General features: G+C 38.2%; 1 protein-coding gene and 1 long non-coding RNA gene across 3 annotated transcripts in view; one reads left to right on the top strand and one right to left on the bottom strand.

The window, feature by feature from the left end:
• CTPS2 (CTP synthase 2) overlaps positions 1-21228 on the bottom strand; it is a 61613-nt gene that overhangs the window by 21440 nt on the left and 18945 nt on the right. The gene's annotated exons all lie outside the window — the stretch shown is intronic.
• LOC121668970 lies at positions 16787-19332 on the top strand. The gene is made up of 3 exons (XR_006017582.1): positions 16787-16893; positions 17105-17265; positions 19089-19332. It is a non-coding gene; the product is annotated as an uncharacterized LOC121668970 (long non-coding RNA).

Genomic DNA, 21228 nt, shown 5'->3' with positions numbered 1-21228 from the left:
AAAGTCTAAAAGCTCTCTAAGGATTCTCTCTGAAAAAGCAGAAATTCTGCTACAGAATGTTTTGTAACATTTTCTCTAGAAGAATTCATAAAGGGTGTGGCTTCTTTTCAAACAGTGCTTACTCACTTGTAAGCAGAGTGCAGCGAACTGAGGAAGTTAATGGAGATGTTGATATGCAAAGCCCATACAGATATTGCTTAACAGCATTTTGAGAACTCATTCAAGTTATTCCAAATGTATGTCACAGAGTCAGCTGAAAGACTTAATCAAGCAGAAAGCTTCAGACTGTTAGCATTAGTGAAAGGCACAGGACTGGATAGTGCTGGCTATAGAAATACACTGGAGTGTCAGTCACGCCATGCCACGAAGGGCAGGATTTGCCACAGACTTGAATAACTAAAAAGAATGTGGAAGAATGTTCTCAGACTTCAGACTGGCCCATCTCACATTATCATTAATCACTGAATACTAATTTAATTTCAGAAAGATCAGCAAATCTGTAGCTAGGAAAAATCCTTCATCCTATCACATACATCTTTAAAAAATTAGAACTCTGTTACTGTTTTTGAAGGGGACTTATCCAGCTGCAATTCCTAGTAGGTGAAATTTTGCCCTTACCAAATGCCCTTAAATCTACATCAGGTATATCAGAAAGAGGAAAGCATGAAGCAAGTCTGTGTCTCTGAGCATCCTAAAGCATCCTAGAGAGTGAGATAGAGCCTGGTGCTCTCGTCATCAAACATCCCAGCCACAGTGGTGAGACAGGAACAATCAAACACAGCCTGTTTGAACAGTACTGTGCTTGGATGGTCTCTGACTCAAGAGAATTATTATATCCTGCAGGCAACTGCCATGGAAGACAGCGCCACGGACAAGCCCCATTACCTAAACCACAAAAAGTAGCCACACAAGCACGAGATTGTCCCTGGTAGAGACAAAGAACAGCACGTGTTTTACCCTCAAAACTGTCCAGTGTTCTATGCTTGCCCTTCCCCGAGTTATCATGCCTGAGCAAGCATCCATTCCACTTGTTTCTCGTTCACTAATAGAGCTGTGCTAGTTAGAACAACTTCATTATCAGTTATCTCTGCCTTCTGCAAGCAAGACAGAAGGAAAATTGCTTACTTGAAGGAAAGTAAGCAGGAAAACAGATTATTTCAAGTGTCACTGCTCCAGACCTTCACTGAGGAGAATTACTGAGATCAGCTTTCAGGAAATGCTCAGTGCCATGTCCTACACTATCCTAGTACTTCTTGAAGAAATTCTGTTCATCTGTCGTAAAAACCACTATCCTCACAGGGAAGATGAGAAGAACTAGCAACTGTTCTTCATCCCATTTCCCTAAAGTAATGAGACCACCACCAGACTTTTAAGAAAGACTGCCTGGATTCCAACCACTGATCCCCCTCACAGAATGGTGTCACCAATCATTCTGATATTCTGTCCACCTTACAAATGTGCTCAGTGATGATTTGGTACTTGATAACCAGGGACACAGAAACTGAGGCATTTCTTTTAGAAAGCAAGTGAATGGGCAGCAAGTAGAAAATTACAGATTGACCCATTTTAATTCTTATTCCAGTTGGAAAGTACTTTTGTTGTAGTGTAAAACTTCCCAGATAAATGTAGAGCTGAGAACAAATCCCTGAAGGAAGTCCTGGATCAGCTGAAAGACATCCGTGGACTATTTATTTTATTTACTGGATATGGAAAAACATCCTCTCAAAAGCACAAAATTCCTATTTGAATAGGAAAAAAAAATATATATAAGGTACCTTAGTTGAAAAGTTGAGAAACAGACTGGAAGTTTTCAAGTAAGAGCTCTACTCACACAAGAAAAAAGTGCAAATGCTATCTAGAGCGTGAAATCCATGTCAGTTTTAAGAACACAAACATGAACATCTGTACTTTTTGTGGTTTTGCTTCAGTTTTAAGAGAAATTACTTTTTATGTTTCAGCCTGATAAATTATTTTTACATTATCAGACAACACATGCTTGATTGAAGATTAAACAACTTCTAGCAGCTAAAGTGATTTCACCAACTAGGTTTACTTGCATCTGATTAATATATCATTAAATTGAGGTTTTGAACTGAAAGAAAAAAATACACAATCACACTGGTTGGTACTGACAAAAGAAATTGCCTTACTTAAAATTTGGAGTAAATTAATGAAACAGAAAGAAAGGATTCTAGCTCCATAAGGATTTCTCTGCTACAGATATGTAGGAAGCAGCCCAGCACCACTCCTAATTAGGATATCTTGCTTCATATTATGCCCAAAGATCAGTGGCTGACCGTCAGCTTAATGGCTGATTGATCACCTTTTGAAACAGACATCAGAATTTAAAATCTGACATTTCCATATTAAAAAGAATTTTCTACTAGTTGGACTAAATTGGTATCTCTGATGAACATTCTATGAAAATCAGATGAATAGAAGGATAAACAATACATTTATGCAGAAAAAAATGCTAATTTTTAACTCTTTTAAGAACAAAATACCCATAATACAATTCAAGATCCCAGGGAAAAGCAAAGTAGTGAGAAAATATCTTGAAATGTGTTAAAGACACCACTGAGCAAGCATGCTAAACTGCTACAAGGTATTTTGCAGGCTGTATGTCTTTGGGAAAAAAATCCCACTAAAGATAACTTCAGACAGTTGTGAAAGTAAATCTTGATCTACACCCAGTGCCAAAATCTTGCACCAATCTGATTGCTTTAACAAGCAGCTCAGCTGAGTCCACTCTGGAAAACCACACAAAGCAGCCAGCTCATGCCAACCACTGTAACCTTTAATTGAAGCAATTTGTTCTCATACACACGTCTATTTTCTCTTCAAACTGTTCTTTTACATTTAAGCTGCAACTTTTTAGAAGTGAAAATAGATGTAGATAACGAAGCAACGTAGATAATGAAGGCTGGAGTAGTTCTCATACTAATTTACAGTATAGTCATGCCTCTTCCTACCTTCCACCCCATTCTTTTCTTCATTTACATCTTTGCATTTTGAAACAGCATCTCACTAAGGATCACAACCAGGAAGAATACTGTGCAAGCTAAAGTAACTGGTGTGGAAAGGCATGCAGGATCACTTCAACTGTTTAAACCAATTCATAACTACCATGTAGATATCTTGAAATATTTTATATGCATTTTTGTATTGTCATCCTTCTCTCTTCCTCTTTGAACCCTCCTGGTTTGGTTTAAATCCTGTGTCATGCCAGATGTCATGCCAGTTCCCTCTGCTACCTACTCCCCATAACAAAGCATACAAAATGAAAGGCCCTCTAGAACTGAACCTGACCACTCCATTATTTAGGTCCTCCCACTCAATTTACTAATTTGAGAAATTCTAGTAATGTTAATCTTATGGATTAAGAGCAGAACAGACATATTATAACAGGGAATTTCTAGGAAAACATCACTCTGGCACAATCACTCTAATTTTAATTACTATTCTTGTCTTCCATTGCATGCCCAGAACAATAAATGTACTTTGACCTATCGGCTCCTTCATGTCTGTAACTTTTCCTAAATTACAGAGAACATGAATGCTGGGTGTCTTGTTAGGCATACAGTACTGACATTTATTCTTCTGGAAAGCTCTCCAGCAACAATGAATGGGATTTTCTTTCCCCTATGAATTCAATAGCAGATTACTTCCATGAGTCCTTACCCTCCCTCCCACATATACATCATCATGTCTCTCATTCCAGCTGAAGAACTGGGAGAACTAAAGGAAGAGCTGGATATCATATAATGGCAGTCAAGGTGCTGACTTGTAATTCTAGGATTTTCTAAATCCTATCGTTTCCTATTGTAAACTATATTAGGAAAAAAAGATAGCATAGGGGGATAATTACAATGCCACAATTTTAAACAGATTATCTTGCAAGTAAGTACTTTGGCATTTTCCTTACTGTCTATCCAGTAACAGTAAACATCAGCTTCAGAAAACCAAAAGTAATGATATATCTTAATATCATAGCAGAGATTAATTACCTTGATTACCTCTGCCAAGCATTTCAGGGATGCTTTGAGACACATGCTCTACTTTACAATTAATAGCTTCCTGCTTCCACTTCGGAAAAGCTTCAGTTGGCCAAAGACCATTGTGTCTGAAAGAATCTTAATTCTGGTAAAATACACTAATTTTTATAAAATTCTGAAAAAAACCATTTATGACCTACAATCCAATTTTTTTTCTTTCAAGTAGAAACCATGATGTTTTCCTTCTGAGCAGGATCCCTCCTGTCTCACTTTGTCTGTCCTACTTCCTCCAAAAACCTGATAAACATCACTGTTCAGATCACAATTTAATTCTGCACTTCCTGTGATCTTTTCCACCAGCACATTAACTCTATTTCCTTCACCATGAAATGACAAGAATTCTTTGGAATTTGCTTTCCTTAACTGTGTTTATAGGGTACATCAGGGGGTCAAGTTCAGACAGCATTTAAAAGGACAAGTGGCTTGACCAGTTGCACCCATGCCACCTAGATCAAACACTAATCGCTTCCTCCCCCAAAAGGGCACCAGTCAGCACCACTGAGATACCTGGATTCATGTAACGAGGTCCAGAGTTAACATGACAGTACTGACATGCCTTTGCAGTTCTTGTTTGCCAACAGAGCATAAAACCAGAATTGCAAATCTTCATATTCATTTTTAGGGATGAACATGGTACACGCTTTTAAAATATAAACCAATAGGAAGAGCTACATGTGAGGAAGTAAGAAGAGAGAAGCAGAGAGGATATGTGCATGCATATGGCAAAAAGGTCAGAGAGGAGGAGAAATGGATCTTCAGATCACTTCTTATTTACCAACGAGATGGTGAAAGCCTATAGGAAAAATTTTACCAATATTGTTTCCAATAAAGTAACAACTATAGAATCAACTTATACTAATGCAGATCAAGCAGGCATTTAATTAGCATGACATCAGCCCAACACACCCAGCAGAATTCCAGACACCCTCTGTGAAAAGTGTGGGTGGCCAGGTACAGATTAATTCAACAGATAATGCAGTGATCTACTCAAATGCTACAAATGTTTACTAAGCAACCAAAAGACATTGCCACACAGCCAAAGTTCCAGGCTGTGTAACCACAGTGGCACACAGCAGGCACCTAGCACAGCCAATCTCACAAAGACGAAGTTTTTCAATGGTGCCCATACAAAAATCATTTTTATCCTTCACCTGCACCCCAGATAGTCTCCAACAGCGGAATGAAGAGTCAGAGAGCGTGAGAAAAAACTTACTTTAAAAGCACAGATCTACAGTGAATCACTGTCAAACCCATTGCAAATGCAGTTCTGTTGTTTAGTGCCTAACTCTCCAGTATGGAACATCATATTATCACATACCATGAAGGATGGAAGGCAAATAAATACAGAATTAAGAAAACAGAAAACCTCACTAACAAGAAGGTCTTCCTTTCGGGGAACTTTCATACTTTTATTCTATTTCACATTAATTTTCTTCCATCAGATTAATTCCGAGGGGGGGGGGGGGGGAAGGGGAGAGGGCAGAGTATTTATTAAAAATAAAACTTTAGCTACTAGCTTCTCATTCATTTTTAATAAAAATTAAATACTTCACAACATAATGTACAAGCTCTTCGCATCTCATAAAATACACCCTCCAATACAACCATCCAACTGATTTGAATCCCTTGGTTTTTATTGCCCATGCACTTCCAGGCACATGTTCAATTCCAGTACTCACTCCCAGGTGTCTACAAAGCTATTAGGAAAAGGGTGGAAGTCCTCAGCTGCTGCACAGACCTTCCTCTGCAGCTACCAAGCCACTTTACAAAAGCAAGTGTGTTTCATTTCCTCCATTTGGTATGGGAAAAATAAGGTAGATAAAACAAATTTTTTTAACCTAGCAGAATCAGGACTTCTGTGATATCTAATCTTGTTCCTACACTTTAGAAACAAGGCAGCTAAGAATACAGAAACCACACATTCCCCAGTGAGCTTCTAACAAGGCCAGTGCCTTAATATAACTTCATCCCTTATCTAGGTAAAGGAAGCTTCTACAGAAATGGCATTCATAAAATTGGAGAAGACTTCACGCAGTTTTCAACATATGAACTCCAGTAACGTATTGAATTATGCAGAAATCTGTGAACAGGCAACCTAGTTCATGTTCCTTAATTTTTAAATTTTTCAGTAATACATAATTTCTGCAAGCTTGTTTTAAGGCCAGTGGGTGGAGGAGATGTTTTGGAGGTGTTACATTCATCATTAAGGGATCTGGACAATCCCTTTCCAAACTTCCTTTCTTTACATTATTAACTTGTCAAACAGGACAGTGGTGAGGAAGTTGTCACTAGTTAGACTGCTTCCCCTGTGTATGGGAATCATCTCACATAACTTCAGCTGCATAACCTTTAGATAAATAATTTAAGGGAACCACCTGAGTGCTTCTCTCTGTAGGGACCAGAACACAGACAGGGGCCAATACATTCCAAATCACACCAAAACATGTGGCAGCTTGAAATGCTCATCTAAGCCATGTGGTAAGGAGTGCTGTTCTGCCCTAACATGTACTACACGCTTGCACAAAAACAGATTTGTGAATGTCCCTTCAACATCCATTCTTTGTCAACACTATATATACCATCCCAGAGCATCCTTAGTTCATTCTGAAGTGACACACAATATATTGCAGCATTACCAATGCAGACTTGGGCATACAGCTCTACATTAAATACAATGTTCTCTGCTTGTTAAATCAAACACTGAGAGACACTCACCTATGTCCACTTCATCCAGAAAAATGTTTTGTACGTAACATAAATTTCCCTATTTGTTTTACAATTAGCTACACATAATTCCTTTTGTAAGTACTGGAAAGGGCAAAGCTTTTTTGATAATTCGACATGCAATTCTTCTTAGAAAAATGCTTTTTTATGAAGAAAATCTTAAGAAAGGAAAAAGGTGGGAGGTTATTAACAGGAAGAAGGCATTTTTCACAGAAACTAAATGTCTAAATGAAGAAATGCAAATACCTTTAAGTTAAAGATACAAATACCAAATCATTAATCTCATCCCCCAAATATTTAAGAAGAAACTTGTAAAAGGCATCAATAACTGAGATTTTTAATTATTTTCATTTGTTTTCATTTAAGGACAAAAATGGCATTGTGAAGTTAATCAATTATCAGGACTAAAAGATCAAACTCATACTCAGAACTATGACCATGGCATAAAAAACATGAGCATTCTGCTTGTGTGCAGTGTCAAGGAGTTGAAAGACATTCCCAAGCTAAAACCCATCCTCAGGGGAAACTCGGATGTGCCCATCTCAAATTGGAGTGTTAAAAGAAGTGGTTCCAAAACAGACAGTAAAGAATCACTGGAAACAGATGGTACTCATTCAATTTTGAGGCAGTGGAAGGGTGAAACAGCTGATCCAGTACCTGTGGTGAGTTAACTGCCCATTGGCCTTGTCACCCAGAGCTGCCCAAGTGGCAAATGCCTCAGTGGAGACACAGAGACCCACAGTCTGAACTACCTGATGGCCATGCCAGGCAATGTAGCTGATGCTTTAACAGAAATGTAGAAGTACAGGGCACCTGGGCAGCTATAACAGTTTGGGACACTGCCAACATAGATTTTGTAAAGGGAGAGACAGGTCATGGGCCAAGTGGGCCTTTGGTCTAGATGGAGCTGTGGTCTTACCCAGTGTGCTCTTCTTAAAGTAAAGGGGATACCATAATATGCCCTGTAGAACACACACATTGCCTTTCTGTGATATAATCATAGGTGTGCTTAGCTCACAAATGTATTTCATCAGCTCAGTTTGGGTTCTAAGAGAAAAGCAGGGTTCTCTCCTTTTAATTCCTTATCCCAAATAAAGGTCCTCCCAAGCGCTGTTTGTCACTTGACGTTCAGGTTTTGCTGAGTTTGCAAGTATGTGGTGGAATGAAGAAAATAAGTTCACTGACAAAAGGATTTTTAGAAACTTTTTCAGTTGTTTGCTTAAGTATTGGCTCTCTTAATGCCTCCAAGAAGACAGATTTTATTAAATGTCTCATTACTTAAGTTTCAGCTCAGAAAATGCAGGTAAAAATGAGTTAAGTTATATGAGAAGGTAATAATATAAATATATTCACCACATAACAGCGTTAATGATACTAAATCTCAAAAATGGTAATTTACTTTGTAATAGTGAATTCATGTATTTTCTTTATAGTATCACTTACAATTCCACATTCACAGTGAGAGAAACAGCAAGACAACACAAACCTTGCAAGAACTCTAATTATCTCTACTTAGAATGGATTATTCTGAGAAAGATTAGAATATTTCTTTGCCACAAGACAAAAAAGTTGTGCACAAAGTCAAGCTGTGCAAGAAAGCACTGTCACTGATCTGTGTTGATTGCAGACACAGCATGTCTGCTGTGATTTGTCAAAATTAATTTTTCATTTTACAGATTGAGCAATACTGAGGTTTTGGTGTTTTTCCCAGGCTCTTGGGCAACTATTGGGCTTCTTTCTCATCAGTGAAGACCAAAGTTAACAGTTTCATGGCAAGGTTACGTCTCTGATGCCTACACAGGCTCTCCCTAATTAGCCAGGCCAAATGACAATGTCAGTAGAAGCCACGGCTAATAAATCCTATTATCTTTCAGCTGAAATGCAATAATCACCAAGTGGTTTTAGACATATATTTTCCTTATTTTCAAATTTATAATTCCAGACTCTTCACAGCTAGATATTAGGGCTTTTTAATACTAGGATCCAGTGGGCAATGGAAGGTGACTGTGCAGAGGTGCTGGGAAAAATAGACTTTAGTAATGCCTCAGAGGAAAACCAATGTTTCTCCTTTTTTGACATTTTGGCATAGCATGCACAGGTATCTTGGCGTTACACATCAGTTCCAAACTGATGCCAGCCTTAAGGCTGAGCTCCACATGGCATCTGGTGCACAGCCTTACAAGCTACAGACACTTAAAACTTCCTTATAACATTCTCTCCACTCTTGATTTTGAATCCTAATAAATTACTTAAGGCTCCAATTTGTTACAGCTTAGCTCTGAACTCCTGTGTATTACAGGAAGAAAAAAAAAAAAAAAAAGCAAAATCCTTTCGTGTTGAAGTGAAGACTAGTCACTAAACTGGCTTTAAGGTAAACTCAACTTAATTGATAGTTGGTTTCCCCACCAGCACAGCCGAGAAGTGACTTATGGCTGAGGTGGATAATTTGTTAATTTCAGTTTACAACAAAATGCAAATTTACTTCTTCAGAAGTTCTAGTTTACAGATGTTTATAAATTCCTCACTTGATGCAGTTGTGTAAACTGAGAAATTCCAAACTGCTACTGCTGTTACTTATTGAACTTAGCATAATTTGATTTTGATTTAATAATCAAATTGGGTAATTAGAAAATCTAAAATTAAGATAGGTATACAAGCATTATCCTTTCTTGACTACAATTACTGTAAGTAGCAATAACTTAATTTCTTTCAATAGGCCATAATCACTTATAAAATAGTTAGAAAACTGATTGCTCTATACTGTTAGTTAGACAACTGCTACTCTTCTCATAAGCCTCACTAGTCCCTCTAATTTCTTCAATTTTCCCTCATATCGGATCACTCTTACTTGGTCAAAACAGAGGATGGGGGGGAGACTTTTCTAGCAGCTTCTTGCTTCCATTGTCCTAAATTCCCTTATCAGAGAGATCTGAAAGTTATTAATGGTAATTTTGACAGTTTTCCTTTGGAAGTAATTTAGCAAACATCTATTATACCTAGATATTGATACATCAAAATGCTAATAGGTGAGGGATTTCTATGCCAAAGGTAAAGCCATTAGTTTGTAGCATCATTTTTGTTATGTTTCCCATTGGTAATGAAACATACCCCAGAATACCACTAATAATCTGATTTTACATGGCATGGCTTACTTGTAGACTACTGACTGAGAATTAGTAACTTCTGGAGCTCTACTGGTGCATGTAAGTACCTCTTTCTTTGAATCAAAGAGAGAGCTCCACAGTTCTTACCACTGTCCTATTTATTCCCCTGCCTTTGCATTTTGTGCTGCTGAGTCTGATCAGGCCAGCAAGGCTGACCATGCAGGTACACAGCGCTGAAGGTGAAGAAATTGAACAGAGATTCAGATGTTTCTAGCCAAAAATGACCTCCATTTCTTTCTCCCTAAGGGCACCTCTCACGGTTGCTGCTGTTTTCCCAGACGTACCTGTTCGCGGAGGAACGCAGGCGGTCATTATCTAGCACAAGCGCCTTTAGCTCAGTGTTGTGGCACTATCTCAGTAATTCCCTTCCACTTCAGCAGCAAAGTCAGCACAGCTCCAGCAGGGTCACAGGGACTAAAGGGTCACTGCAGCACAACTCTGATAAAAGACCTCAATCTCTGATTTCTAGGGGCTTGAACATTGTTAAATGTGCTGAGAGCCCCCTGTCCCTACCCGGTCTACACCCACAGAGGAGTGCACACTGGTCCATGGGGTCAAAACACCAGAATACTCATTCTCCTAGCTTCTGCTGTTTAATAGAAAAGCCAAAATTGTTTTAGAGAACCCAGAATCCAGGATTCCCCATCTTTCCCACATGCACACAAAGCGAATCAAGAGCATCCTATCATGTCACCATACCATCATCTCAAACTGTAGGCTTTACAAGAAAGTTACACAAACTCAAATGGTATCAGATTCCTGTCTGTCAAATCAACTTTAAATAAATCCTAAGGATACAAAATGGATTATACCCTTCCAGGATCAAGACAACCAGATACAACATTTCTGACTCACTAGTAGGATTATTACATTAACAGACAGTAGTCCTGGATTCACATGAAAACAGATTATGACTATTTCTAGCTAAAAAGTATGTTGGGCAGGGGAGTTTCTTAGCAGTACATTTCCCCTTTTGAGAAGAGGCATCTCAGTGTCATGTAATCCCTAAATTATGTGCCCATGTGCCTTATTAGATGCACCTCTAGACCTCTTTTAAATAATCCATCAGGTTTGCATTGTTGAGAGCAACAACATGCTCTGAAAATGAATCACAAACTTGATTCCAACTCTCCTCATCGATTCTTTCTTCAGGATGAAGAAAGGTTTTCAGATAAAGCTGTGACATCTAGAGACTCCAGACATCTCCAGTGTCAAAGGAGAGCTGAGAAAAGACCTAATCTCACCAGAAATAACAAACTCACTAGTGCCTCTTGTACAGCATTACCTTAACTTTGCCCTACCTGAAAACTCAACCACAGTCACTCCTCCATAAATCCATGTATGTTTTGCCGGAATGGAGATTTACACATTTTTGAACACTCTAAAGAATTTCGAGAAACAAATCCAAGTTTAGTATGGAACAAAAAGGTTTAGGGTTTTAGCAACTACATAACTGTAAATTTCAGCTGTGGCAGTAACAACCATACTGCACTGCTGCACAAGTCAAGGTTCACAAAACGGAAGGATAAAATCTGTTATTGAAACACATTCTCCCTCAAAACTATCTTGTGCAATATAGAATACCTACCTCACAGGGAGTTTCAGCAATAAATTAGTCTGCCAGATGTGTATGTATGGCAGCAACAGCTGACACATATAGCTACAATGAATAACACATCACCAATTTAAAGCTGACTACAAACAATGCATCTTATTAAATCATTCATCCCCGTAGCAGTCGCACCCAGTCCTGGTTAGGGAGACACCTTCAACAGCTCATTAGGTATATGTCACAAGGGAGGGTCTGCAAGAGACTCTTGTCAGGATAACCCATATAGCTCAAGTTTAATTTGTGAGATGAGACAACCCTTTTACACATCGCCACTACAGGTTTTACAAACAATGACAATTTTAACATAGGGAATGCATCACCTGTGACACATAAAGGATTTTACAACTCATCCAACTTCCATCTAACAGTTCCATCCCTCAAAGCAATGCCATGTTCTCTACAATGGCTGTGGTGCAGTTTGCTGAACTTCTCACCCGTAATTAATTCATCTTTTTCAGAAAGTTTGTTCACTGGATATTCTTTTTCTCTCAGTCAGTCCTTTGTCTCCTCCTAGACTAACAGTAAGAACCAACTGACAACACTGAGAAGTTCTATCACAACTCCCCTATTTCCACTACAGAGCTAGTTCCCACATCTGCCAGCCACCACACATCTTGAAAAAGTTACCCATGTGTTAGACTGGCTCTCAGTATCCCAACTTTAAAGCCTTTTCCTTTTTGCAGACAGGTCAAGAATGTCTGAAGATGACTGCCTGCAGTTGCAGGACTGATTCTCCGCAAAACTCACCAAAGCCCTTAGAGCTGAAATGAATACATCCCGTGATAGTAGCAGACATCTGCATCTCCATGGTTTTCATTATTTGCAAATTATCTACAGTACAGTGCATCCCATATTTAACTTCAGATGCAGCGTGGGGATCGGTAATTTACACAGGCACAGACACATGTACATTGTTTATACTAGCCCTAGTTCTATACAAATTCTGCTCTGCTTTTTCACTCAATAAGAACCAAACTTACTTGACACCTGTGCAAGATTTCTTTGCAAATCAGATAGGACTTGTATGTTCCACAGAGTCCCTGATCCAACCCAATTTACTTTAATTGTCCCATCATCTTTCTCCCACTACAGAAAACAAGCTAAGTCAACAAAGGGCTTTGATCTAGCGATGGATGTCTGCAAGCTTGAGATGATGCACAAGCACTACATAAGTAGAAATAAGTGAACACTAAGCACAAAGCTGCTTCCTGCTCTTTCAAGTGCTCAGCATCCACAAAGGTATGTTCTCCATTACAGCAAACTTCACCTTGACAGCAGGTATTTCGGTACAGTGGCCAGGCTGTAACATAAACCTCACAGAGATTCCTCAACTAGCTTTAAAGCTGCTGGGGTCACATACGAGTAAGCCTGGTGCTGCTACAATAAAATATACCAAAGAAGGTGGAAAAATACTGGAGGGTTAGGGCGTTAACCCATCACCAGGGGATTAAACAAGATAATGTGAGATAGTTGCTGCCCTCAGGTGACGGCCCCACCCCTGTGGACAGTGCCCTGTCCCTTCCAACAGTGTCAATGAATGGCATAGAAAACCACTTGCAGACCAACCCAATTTATAGTCCAGTACGTTAAGGTAAACAACAAGCACAGATCCACATAACATTCAGCCATCAGTGGTGGCAGGAAGGATGTGACAAGGGCAAAAGAGACAGCACCTGAATTACCATCCCATTTAATCTATCGTTAAATGCACATGACTGTGATGCCATAAACTTCACCCCTCCTACCACTAGTGGTGTTGCCCAAACTTCAGTCATCCTTGCAGCTTGTGTTCTCTTAAGTCTCCAATGTGACTGGAATTGTTTACTCCAAATATGCCAACAAACCAGTTTACTAGAGAAATATTCACCAGTGGCCAGTCTTGAGTGAATACTGAATCTGCACACACCATCACTGAAAGAAAATTACACACAACCATCACAGGGACATGTGATGTGCATCCCTAAACAAACTTAGAAGACATCACCCACTTAGTCCTCTTTTTGCTAATGGCTTTGTGTCTAAACTAAAATAAAAATGTCAATTCCAAAAGGATACTGTGCTTACTAATACAACTTCTCTAGCCCAGGGCAAACCCAATTGAATTATGTCATGGAATGATATATTTTCATACATGCAGGAATAATATATTTTCATACAAGCGAGAAAGAGCAGCAAGGCACTGTAACCAAAACTGGATTGCTGCTTCTATGCTGGAAGTCAGCTTGCACAGACTTAAAAGCTCCAAGTGCTGTTCTTTAGCACAGATAAATGCTGCTGTCTGCTAGTCACACATCATCTAACAGCAGCAACAGTAACATACTATCTTCCTCTACTTTTGTTCAAATTCTTAGTGAGCAACCAGAATTCCTTACACCTGGATATCATTCTGCCATTGCTGGGCTGTGCTGCGTAAGACGGACGTATTTCAGAACAGCACTTAAGTCCTACAAAGAGGTCTTCTGGAAAAGACAATGTACTGGGGCCTGTCAAACTGAGTTCTGTGGCTGATTCCAATACAGAGTTCAGAGATGCCACAAACTATTGGAGGAGGGCACTGCAGGCTAAATGAGAATGAAGAGAACAAAGAGTCAGGAGATCAAACTCTAAATCCCAGTTCCACCAGTCTTTCACTCAAATAGCCTCATAGATTACAGTGCCTTGTGAATAAAGCTGATTTGAGGATACTGGATTCATCCCCAGATTTCGCACACAACTCTTGAGGAAATCACCCAAATTTCCAGACGCTAGTCTCTCACTTTCATGGGAAGATGTTTCAGTCAAACCGGTTACGCTATTTTGCAATTAGGTGGTGTTCTTTAATCAACCCTTAGCAAATTAACAAGGCTAATGTGCTGAATTTCCCGAGTTGTGATCCCTCGAAATGCAGCTTTTCCATACTACTAAGCATCTTACTACTACATTTTATACTCAGGGAGGTGCCTTAGGTACAAAGAGAAGTCATTTGAATACTTAAAACAAATCTTGCAAATACTGTAATGTCAACAATACAGAGCAGGCACACCAGCTTGCCAGCACTGCTTCCAAAAGGGATAAAGCAGTAAGGATGGTGAGGCTACAAGACAGGAGCTGCAAGGAGGAATTAGCAGATCACCTGGTCATGCAGTACTACTAAAATTTCACCACCTACCAAAGGTGGAAAAGAGGATGAAAGGAGAAAGAGACAGATATTTCTTTTTCATTTTGTTGGCAGAAAGAAAAAGAAGACAAAAGGACTTATGGTTATCTTACTGTCATGAATGACCACAGAGTTCATGCCCCAGTTTGATGTATGGGACTCACCCTAACCCATACAATGCATTCCAGGCCATGAGTCCCACACCTGCTTGCACTGCTACTCCCATATCCCACAGCAGCAGGAGAGGTTCTGCAAGTATAGACAGCAGAAGCTCCTGAATTTCTGTAGAGCCAAAAAGCAAACACTGGAGAAAGTGTATTTCCAGCTTTGTCCCTCAACAGGACTGGACAGATACTGGGGGATGCCTTGCCTCAGTTCTGCGAACCTCAAGCTAATGCCAAGCTTTTGCAACGAATATGAAATCAGTGTATTTGTTCTCTCCACAATCTTGAAATTAAGTGTCAAGAAACTTGACAAAGTCTTCCACTGTTAAAAACCTGTAGCTGGACACCTCTGTGTAAAATAACATAGAGATTGTTCTTATCAACCAAATGCCTCTGAACTATTTAAATCTGCAACACCATCAGCACCCAGAGTGGTAAACGAGTGGTACACTTTGGACATGGCATCTCAGGCAGAATGGGAACCAACAGAATAAAGTCAGGAAGAAATTACCAGATCTAAGCAGCAGAACTCACAAAGGAAGCCCAAACCAGCAAGGATTTCTGAATCAAAAAAAAAAAGGGGACAGGGAATTTTGCTGATGTCAAAGGCCATTTTAAGAAGGAAGATGATAGGTCTGTTCTGCCTATCTGTGGAGACAAGGAGAATCAAAGGGCTTAAGTGCAGCAAGGCTTGTGGAAATAAAAAACCCACAAGGAATAGACCAGATAAGGAGGTTGTGGATTCCCCATTATTTAAGGTACTTAAGTTCAGCAGACATCCAGCACAAATATTGGTGATCCCACTCCAGGTAAAAGGAAAGCATTAATTATATGAGCTCTAGGGACTCTTCTAATACTCTTCTGACACTTGGAAGTCAGTAGAAGTACATTCAAATGGGCAGCTAATGCAAGGTATCTATGTAATTCATCTACCAAAGTTTGCCTGGTCTTCTCAGGAAGACTCTTACTATTATGGAATCCTACATCCATGCACCTGCAGTTCCAAAAACAACCCTTCTATCCTATCCATCTCCTACAGACCCACAAAGCTCTTGGTTTAGAGGTGTAAGTGATGCAATGACAACTGATTCTCAAGAAGTGATGAACAGGATGAAAAATCTAGTCAGTGGGTCTGGAGCCAACCATAAAAAAAATTACGACAGACAGCAGGCAGATTACAAACCACAAGGAGAAACCACAGCCAGAGCCAGCAACTCAGTAGTTGCAAAATTAACAGTGTTGGGTCATGAAGCATCAACCACAGGCTGATTATCAACTCCAGGATGTTCCACAGAGAATCAATGGAACATGATAAAACCACTGGAGCATTTGGAATGGCACATTCAGAACCTGCAGAACACAATACTCAGTTATAAAGGTGTTCCTGAGAAGGGACTGTTTTTCTGAACCTTACATTCAACTCTCTCATTTAGAACGCTTCTGGTTTTTTCCATTAACATCATGGAATATTTTGATTCTTAACACTAGCAACCAGAATTTTATTCCAGGGGAAATTCATCTCTTTCCAGTGCTAAGAAATAGTACAAAATTTGGGTAAGTGTGATTATCTACTCATACAAAGAGTGAGTAGCTTCTTAATATTTTATTTACGTATCTGGATATTTTTAAAAAACCCCTTATATTTGCAATTTTCCAAAAGGCCACTGTAATAACAAATGCTATACATATCCCCATAGGAGTCTTCTTCACAACTCTTTGAGTGTAGTTCATCTTGAAGTGAAGAATACACAAATTCAAGCAAGAAAACCTCTCCAGCATCACCTATAAAGACCAAGTAAATATACATGAAGTGCAGTGGAGGATGATGACACATTTCAGAGATAAAAAAAATATTACTCATTTCTACTGCTAAAGGATCCAATTCCTTTGACTACTGAAAACACAATAACTAGTGCACTGACTCAATGACACATGCTAGTTTCATAATTAGGGTGGAGCATGCAAGCAACTATAAAGGTTGCCCCAGTCTGAGACTCTCACTGCTGGATACATCTGAAAGCTCCGGACTCTGAGTGAGGTAAGCATAACCTAAATATATTGGGTCTTTCAAATCCTTAAACCTAACTTAGATCATTTCCTTTCTTGGGAAAGTTGATCAATTTTACAGAAGAAAAACCCCAACTCTTTTCATCTAGGTTAAGTATTATTCATTAAACAGTTAACTAAACAATGGAAAGAGTGTCAGATATATTTCAAATTCTGATTGTTATTGTCTGCTTTGTTTGCAGTTATTCTTCAAGACAACATCTGAGAAAACATGGAACATCTACTCAACGAAAACCTTCTGAAGTATTTTACCCAGTATGCTTTACAGGAGGGCAGCACCAGTGCACTGTCCATTGATGGGCTGAAGAATCTCCTTCAGAATCAGTTTGCACAGTACCTGAAGGTAAGTTTTGCTCTCACTGTATTCACTGTGCTTCCATGAAATGCATAGAAAAAGGAAATACAGGCAATGATGTTCAGGGCAGATTACTGTGCCCAAATGGTTTCACTAAATCCCTAATTCTTAAATAAGGTTTGGCTTATAAAACTTCATTTACAGTGATGAACAGTAGCTCCAAACAGATATTTGAGCACAGAGTTTTAACAAAGTCCTATGAAACAAAATGGAAAAAATCTAAGAAGCTGTTCTGTTTGGGTTTGGTTTTTTGGTGTTTTTTTTAATGCAAGCCAAATTTCACCTGAAATATTGTGGCTGAATCTTATAAAGTATTTTTCATTTCAGTCTAATTAACTAATCTTGAATCTATAAAATATATAGGAAAAATATCTATAAATCAAGTAAAACAGTAGAACACATTTAAAAGCAAGAGACCTCAGCCAATTTCTATCTAGGTTAAATTACCACCATCACAAAATAAAAAAAGTTTTGCCATTCCAGAATGATGCCAAGTAAAGTAATGAGATGCCACCAAGCTAGAGAGAGAAATACTCACTTCCTTTAGCTTGAAAAAAAATATATGTTCTGATTTTAAATATATCCTCTGCCAAATCTTTCCTGAACTGCATTAGGACTCAATTTAGATTCTTTTGCTAGACAAATCTGTAAATACTGTGGTTTGGATATCTCACAAAAGCAATTTTTGCTGAAGATCTGAAATAAGTGGCACTCCCATAGAAAAATACGTATTTTGAGAACTACAATAATCCAATTTAGTCATTTCAATTAACGTGAAATGGCTTATTAACAACAGACTCCCCAAAAAACTGTAATAAAACACAAAGGGTTTTTTCTTTCCCTTAAAAGACAGCTTAGAAATTAACTGCCAAAAATTAATAGAAATGTGATGGCAAATTCAGAAAAATAATGCTTTTTGTGTTAGCTGAAGACAATTCAGCATCATACCCATTTTCCCAGATATGTGGAAATGGAACTGTTCAGAAAAAGCAATACTGATGTTTTCTATCTGGACCTCAGACATTTTCAAGCAACCAGTCTGTTTGCAGACATTTATGGCACCATAATAAATCAATATCAAGACATAACAGGATGTTACAAAACATGCAGAGATTCATGGTATGAAAAAAAGAAAACATTTTAAGAATTTAAATTATAACTCCAGATTTGGTTGATATTATTTAATTAGCCTGATCAGGGTTGTTATCAGAATATTCACTGCATACATAAGTGCTACATGCACTCTTACCAGACACAACAAATAAAAGAAGCTACTAATCTAAACTAGATTTAATACAGCAGCAAGATTTTTTTCAACAGTGAATACAGTATTCCTACTAAAGAGGGGGGAAAGGGAGGGAAAGAGACCCTCAGATCCTGGCCCAAAGCATAAAGACAGTAGCAGTATGTTTTTCAAATAGTGCATGCAGGGCCCAATTTAATACCTAACAAAGGATTAGGTGGCATGCATATTAATTTTTACTGGTGATTATGTACCTGCTGCAGCTATTTCACCTGCTCTGTTTCCCATATTCCAAATTTACCCAGAAGACTGAAGTAACCCATCTGAGTAACACTTCATATTTCTCAAATGGTTATTTATCTTTGTTAACATTTTTGGCAGGCAATAGCAGACACTGTCCTACTAGTTTAACCAGTCAAACTAGTAAACACAACACCACCAGTAACACCTTCAAGTAACACTGTTATTGACTGAGTCACTTCTTGGCAACACTCTTCATAAAAAATGCTCATGGAGATCTAATTATTTCATTCTTTCTTTTTTTTTAATTCTCTTCCCATAAAAACAGGATCAATTCTCACTTGATAACATAATTAAATCGTTGGACAAAAATAAGGATGGATCTGTCAGCTTTGATGAGTTTATGATGATTGTAAAAAGGATAACTAGCACAGGACAGTGAGGCATCTGCAAGAACGAGTATCACTGCTTTGAAGAAGAGCCTGGCATTTGTTTACATTGTGTGTACATCTAAACCCACAGATTTGTTATTATTTTGAAGCATATGGAATAAAGATTTAACAGATAACACAGTATGTCTGTATTGTGTTTCCTCCACAGTCACCAGCCACACATTCCAGATGAAATGCCTTCCAACTAGCTCAGAACTACTGTTTCTATTTCACGCTACATTTGAGACATTATTTAACAAATCCTGCTTCACCTGGGCTATTATTTGGACCTCTAGAGAAATTCAAAGCACACAGTTTCTAAAAAACACAGTAAGAAAGGTGCAGCATTCCATTTCAGGAGTGTTTCCTAGTGTATACTATTCAATTGTCCTCCCAGTTCAGTTTCATCATTCACAAAAGATGACACTTCATACAACAAGCAGTTCAGATTTTTAGAAAATGAAGTACTTATCTTCAATAGCAATGTAACAAGGCCAAGTATGATAACTGCAACATTAGATGCTCATTTTAAATTATATTTACCTAAGTATGTACTTTTTGTGTTATGACTCTGTAAATGGGAACACGAGTATTTATTTATAAACTGTTGTTGTAGTTAAAATTCATTAGCTTTATTTGGTGCAGTCTTAACCTTTTCATTGCATGATGCCTGTAACAGATGTGTTTTCACACATGTGATTCATGGGCATTATTATTTACTTCAAGAAGAAATTAGTGAAAGAGAAATATGAAGAACAGACATTTTGAAGACAAGTAATCAGTGGATTAGGCACTAATCCTACTAGATAACGAATTTTGGACTGAATTTTAACACCAACATCATCCATTATCTTGATAAATCACTTAGATCTCAGAGTTACTTATGGACTTAAAGACTCAGCTTAATTACAAAGCCTGTCAAGTGCATTCAATATCCCATACTACTGTGGTTCCTAACCCTGAATTTCTCCCCCATTAAATGAGAAATATAGTACTCCACACCAGTGATGCATGAATAGAAGCCCTAAAAATATGATCTTTAAACATGCTATGAATGTCCTAACATGCTCCCAGGCCATTCTTTTACAAAAGCCCTTTAATTCATGAAATGTATTATTTCTTGGAAGAAAGAAAATCATATTTATTACTTTTTTTCTGGTTTATGAAAATACTCTAAATTAAGAATATGCTATGATTTCAAAATTAAATACACTACATGCACATTATGTTAACTAAGCTCCACTAGGGACTTTACACACACACCTAAGTACAGTAACAGAATTTTAAGAGGTGCTTTTGCATGTGTGAGACATACATACCTTTTCATCTCTTAGACAACCTTAGAAATTTTGGAATTCAATCAGGTTACTGACACCCTGAATAAGAAACATGGGCACCAGGAAACTAACATGTTTTAAGAGTGTCACCTACTGGCAAAATATACTTCTGCACAATTTCTTGAACATACAGAAAATGCAGTTATTTTACCCAGTGCACTTAAGTCCAGGTTCATGATCCTATACAAGGTGGTCATGAAGAACAACAGTCACAATTAAAATTAGTTTTTTAATCAAAGAAAAAAAAAAAAAGGAAAATTATTTCCAGGAAGAGTCTTTTTTTATTTCAGAACAGTATTAGATGCAGTTGCAAAAAAATTGAAAAAGAACATAATTAAAAGGATCATTAAAAAAAAAAAAAAAAAAACAAGTTTAATAGTAGAGGAAGATGAGGGAAATGGAACAAAACAAATAACTCTTCATCCATCCAGCGAATCCACTTCACTAGCAGTTCAGACTATACAGTTTCCCTTTTAAAGGAGCTCTTTTTGAAATTACCATTTGCATGAGAAAATTCATACCAAGCTCTATGCTCAAGCAAATGCATTACTTTTCTGAACAGCCATCCTCTCCTGCAAAGAATACTAAAAATTTTAAAAAGGCTAGAAAGCAAAGCAGAAAGCTTAAAAATACACAATGGGAACATCACCTGCAAATAACCAACCAGGATGAGAACACGAACTTGGGCTGTGCTCAGAGC

The sequence above is a fragment of the Corvus kubaryi genome, unplaced genomic scaffold (genome assembly GCF_017639235.1).
Source record: "Corvus kubaryi isolate FWS band 111438036 unplaced genomic scaffold, C.kubaryi_AGA036_p1.0 133, whole genome shotgun sequence".
NCBI classification, from domain to species: domain Eukaryota; kingdom Metazoa; phylum Chordata; class Aves; order Passeriformes; family Corvidae; genus Corvus; species Corvus kubaryi.
The sequence above is the reverse complement of the archived record's forward strand: the minus strand, read 5'-3'. Positions and strand labels throughout refer to the sequence as shown.